Source organism: Furipterus horrens, unplaced genomic scaffold (genome assembly GCF_987537825.1).
Source record: "Furipterus horrens unplaced genomic scaffold, mFurHor1.1.pri manual_scaffold_12, whole genome shotgun sequence".
Taxonomy (NCBI): domain Eukaryota; kingdom Metazoa; phylum Chordata; class Mammalia; order Chiroptera; family Furipteridae; genus Furipterus; species Furipterus horrens.
Window position 1 is genome coordinate 61221285 of NW_028327182.1, and position 5449 is coordinate 61226733.

Below are 5449 nucleotides of genomic sequence, written 5' to 3' on the forward strand. Positions count from 1 at the left end.
AGATTGACTCTATGATTCACTCCTTTTCCTATCTTAAATGATAATCTTAAGACCCCCTCACTCAAAGAAAAATAACTTAATGAAAAACTCATTTTAATAGTGCCAATTCATTTACACACACGCGCGCGCGCACACACACACACACACACATATATATATATACATAATCTAACATAACAGTCTATACTGTACTCCAAAGTAATGAGATGGTAAGATATTGGTCAAAAATAATGAATGTTACTTACACATATACTAAAACTGAAATGATACAGAGATTAGCATGGTCCCTGTGCAAGCATGACACACAAAATCATAAAGTGTTCCACATAAAGAAACAAACAAATAAATAGTCAGCAGTATCACATTTCTTCCATTACTCTATCCACTTGGATTTTATTTTGTCTAAATGTTCATATGTCTCATATTCCTTATCTTGACCTTAAAGTTTGCAGTAGAGTTAGTATTTTCTTCTAAATGTTTCTCTGATATAAATGGTACCATTCTGAATTTCTGTGGAACGTTTATATCTCAAATGAAAATGGTCACATTATATCTTGCTCAATAATAAAGTGATTTGTGTAATTTTCAATTTATTTTATGCATTAGCTTGGCTTAATGTAGTAAATATATATATTTATAGGTCCAATAAACTACAGTTCAAATTCCAAATCATTCATTTAGTACCCATTCCCATAAAAACTGAGGCAAACCATCTTATTTTTATTATGGTCAGTTTCTTCATTTATATTAATTGTAGTTATATAACTTTTTAAAGATTGTAGATACAAAACAATAAATTACTATCATTATAAACATATTAAATGTGTGTAAGTTAGGGATCATGTAAAATTTATTATTGCAATGCAAATACAATAGTTTGCTATATTCTGCATTAAACATTTGCTAAATTGAATGGTATTTGTCATTATTTCTTTATGGACTCAGTCATAATTGATACTTGTTATGAAGTTTGTTTCTTGGAATAGGTGTGGGAGAGCTCTTCAATCTACCTCTCTCTCTCTCTCTATTGGCCTATCATCTATCTATATATTTTAAGTTAGGACAAAGCAAAATGACTTGATATATAAAAAATGGCTCTCTGTCTCTGAAATGGAAGTAATGTGAATCATAAATCCTACAAATTAAATGTGTTGCCTCTTTCCCTAAAGTCTCAAATAATGAGAATATTATTAAAAGATGACTATAAAAGAGAACGTAGATAAGAGTCATTATTTCCCAAATGACTGTTTTATCCTAGTGGCATTTTATTAAGAAATTGATCTTTATTAAATCAGCCCATGTGGGTAAGTATAAATTTCTTAGTGTATTGAAATGAGAGAATAAATGGGCAGCATTAACAGAAATAAAGTATGAGCATGAAGTAGTTCTGTTCAATTGTTGAGTTTATATTAACCATTTTGATATTAGCCAATGTAGCTTATATGGTCAGAAAACTTAGAAACAAAATATGACTACAGAGATTTCAATCCTTTGTTATGTTAATAACATTGAATTTTCTTAGAGATTCTGCTGACTTAAAGTTTTAGTAATTAAAAAAATTAATATGAGCATTTTAGTTTATTCTAGAAATTGCTAACCAGAAATGAAACTCACATGGTACTACTTATGGAGCTGATAATGTTAAAAAATCGCCTTTGATTAAAGCATTGTTAAGTAATACATTACTGATTAAATCATAAACATTACAATAAATGATAAAAGTAAAATTCAAATATATGTGTGATGGATAGGATACTTTAAATGATAAACCTTTTTAAAAATAAAAAACCTGAATTATATTTAAGTATTAAAAGTAAAATCCTTTATCAAATGTTACATTAAGATATCATATTGTTTATCTATTCCCATATACAGATTTGAAAATTTAAACTTTTCTTTTCACCTTAATATTTGTATGGATTTGCTTTTAAAAAACTTCAATACAAAAGCATTGATTTTGTACTTAGTTGTTTTATTTTTTCTCCTGATAGATTTTCCTTTGTTAGACTTTAAGTCTACAATTTGCAAAATCAATACAAACACAGCTTTCCCCAAGAGGGTGGGGGGAAGCCACCCAGAGATTTACCTAAGAGTGTCTCAGGCAAAATTTCTGTGACCTTGAACTATTTGTAAAGTACCAGCAGTGACTTTTCATAGTGTCACATCAAAATTGGTTTTCCGTCTCTAAGGAAAGTTCAGCATGTAATGTCAGTAACAGCTGGGTTAAAGGCAACAATTACATGTCAGCTCTGTTTTCTTTTCAAAAAGAGCATTTTCCCAGGCTGATGCATTACTGGAGAGAAAAGGGACACATACAAAAGTTTGTTTTCATTTTCAATTATTTTCAGAGATATTGAGCCTGTGACAAGTCCATAATAGTAAACAAAAATGACAAGAATTGACACTGGTGACCATTAAGATGTGGAAGCTACTGTGGTTAGTGTGCATTTGGTTGACTTCTTTCAATTTTATGAATTTGAAAAAGAGGAAGGAAAGAGATCCAGAAAGCCATACTCATTTAATAAGAATTTATAGCTATAAAAATACACACTCCCTTGTGCCTTTGAAACTCTCATCATTTAAGGAATATATAAATAATTGCTCAGCATGAAATCATTGCAAAATAGTTTAAGATTAGCTTAACCAAGCATCTATGCCCTTTCTGAAGCCTAAAGCTATGCCATTGTTCATACATTATAGGACCTTATTTGTGTTGTTTGAGAACTAGTTTTAATAAGTTGAAAATGTTGAAACTTAGCTATGACTAATTAATGTTTAATCTACACTTTATAAAATATAAAAAAGAAAACTCATTTATTGGAAACAGTTGTGTGGGCTTGCTGGCAGAAGGAACCACTATGTTATGTTATGAAATAATCAGAGGAAAAACTCTAATGCGCTTTTCATAATACTTAAAGGAGGTATTCTAATATCACAGAAACCTTGGGGAAAGGTTACAGAGAAAAAGCAACATAATTAAATTTCAGTGAAAGGCCTGCCAGAAAGGAATTAAATCAATGGTTCTGTTATTCCTGGTAGACTTCACAGTGGGGGCTCAACCAACAGGGTAAACATCAATCATAAGAAGTTGTCTTGGTTCAGGTTTTGCTTGATCAGGATTTTCAACTATTTATTTTCAAAATTTACTATAGATTAAAATGTAAGGGTAAATTGCTCTTGTTTTACTGGTGAAAATTCCAATAATATTTTATTTCAACATGTATTGTCTTATATGTTGAATAAAATAAGCTACTATAGAGAAGAAAACAAATTCTAATCATCCTTGGTTTGTGATTTATTTCATGTTGTTCTTTATACTAGGCCAAATCCAGGTTTGTTTGGTTGTTTTAAACATTTTCCATCATAGTACTTCATCACAAGCACTAATTCAGTCTTTGAAAATAACTTAGGGAGGGATAGGTGAGTGTTAAACCCAAGAAGATACCCAACAGAAGACCTGCATAAAGTATGGGCAAATAAAAATGTTTAGCAGAGTCACTTGTTGGCAGGCCATTAAGACAGTTAGTTATAGATCTTTTCTTCTATAGAATGAAAAACAAAATAAAAAAACATGTGAACCTGGAGGAAATTATGCTAAGTTAATTAAGTCAGTAACAGAAGGATAAATACTGCATGATTCCACTTAAATGAATTATCTAAAATGGTCAGCCTCTAGAAGCAGAGTAAAATTGTTTTTGCCAGGGGTCAGGGAAAGGATGCAATTGTGGTTGTTGTTCAATGGGTACAGAGTTTTAGTTATGAAAGATGAATACATTTTAGAGATCATGGTACAACGTTGTGGTTATAGTTAAGAACATGATATTGCTCATTTAAAATTTTGTTATGAAAATTGAGCTCATATTAAATTTCCTCACCAAAATTTTAAAATGTGGAAAAAATACATTCAAGTTCTTCCTGACAATTCTGAATGGAAGAAACAATACCGTTATTTGAATGAGCCAAGAGCAATTGGACCTGAATCCCTTAAATAGTTGCAGTTATTTGCATGGGTGGAAGAAAAAAGATAAGTAAGGACACAATCATGAAAAAGGGTATTTAGGCTTAGTCAGACAGAGCTTTTAAAGAGAAAACTACTTTGGCAGATTTTCTTTGCTTAACTAAAGCCACAAAATTTTAAAAGTTCTGCCATTTCAGCCATAGACAGGAATTCATTAAAATTTCAAGCCAGACATTTTACTGGAGGGTATTTATAAAACATCACCAGCAGTGGTCATCTTTAAAATTACTCAGGCAAAAGAAAGAGAAGTAAAAGTTGCTACATGTTGCAAAGACTGCTGATGAAGTTTATGTACAATTGTAATTTAAGTTGGGAGTATTTTAGCTATTGAGCTTCAGATATCTAGTAATAATGTATTAGCTCTGAGCCAAGGAAAAGTCTGGACATTAAGGGAGGAGGTTAAATCAATGCAGAATATAGAAGCAAATCAGAGTGACCCAAAACTAGAAGATAAAAATAAGAGAACTGGCCTGGAACCAAATTCCTCATCACACTTGGCTAGAGATGTTACCAATATTCTACTGTGTGACACATATTCTAGGATATTACTAATATTCTTATATTAGGCATATAAAGTAGCAACATACATGCAATGTACCTTGTTAAAAATAGTATGTATGTACTTATGTGTATATATACACAATTGGACATAAAGCCCTTATATAGAGTTGCAGTACTTGTGTGTATTTTTCTACATATGTATATATGTTTATCTTTAGTTAAAGGTTTTAATTTTTTCTATAAATTATTTTATTCCCTTAAAAATTCAGATTAAATAACTTTTCCAGATATTTTTTATTAAATGCCTCCCAACCTTATCTGTAATCACAGTCCAAAGGCCTAAAGTGCACAACTGAGATAAACTTAGCTCCTTAGAAGCTACCCACAGACACTACTCTTTGTGTTCCTGCATGACATTCAGAGCCCAGCCAACTCTTTTGCTCTAAGTTCTGTGAATGTGTCAATAACAACCCCCAAGGAACAATTCCCTTTACACCTAAATTAAATAATAATATAAATAAAAACCATAGGAAATCCTAGAAAAGGACATTAGTTTTGGTCTCTTTTCTGTCTTTTTAAAGTACAAAAAAGTGTGAATGTACACTACATAAAAAAGGAGGAAGATGAGTTTAGATAAATTATTAGGGCCACTGACTTCATACCCTGAGAAGTAGCATCACAGGTAATTTGAGATATGACAAAGAGGCTTGAAATAATTTAAATGCCATGAAAAAATAATATCTTAGACATATTTGTAAAATTAACCACATAAATAAAGTCTGGTTTTGTATCTCTTTGCTTGCCTGTTCAGGTTACAAATAACTTATGCTGACATTTAAGCTTCACATTTTCATGGAATCTGATAATAATTATCTAAAAAATGAGCTAAACCTTTTTATGAACTTGGTGTATGCCAACTATTATCCTGAG

At 30.9% G+C, this 5449-nt stretch overlaps 1 non-coding gene across 1 annotated transcript; it reads left to right on the forward strand.

The window, feature by feature from the left end:
• The first annotated feature begins 230 nt into the window (after window positions 1-230).
• Window positions 231-332, forward strand: LOC149996276 (U6 spliceosomal RNA). The gene has a single exon (XR_016507591.1). It is a non-coding gene; the product is annotated as a U6 spliceosomal RNA (small nuclear RNA).
• The last annotated feature ends 5117 nt before the right edge of the window (window positions 333-5449 follow it).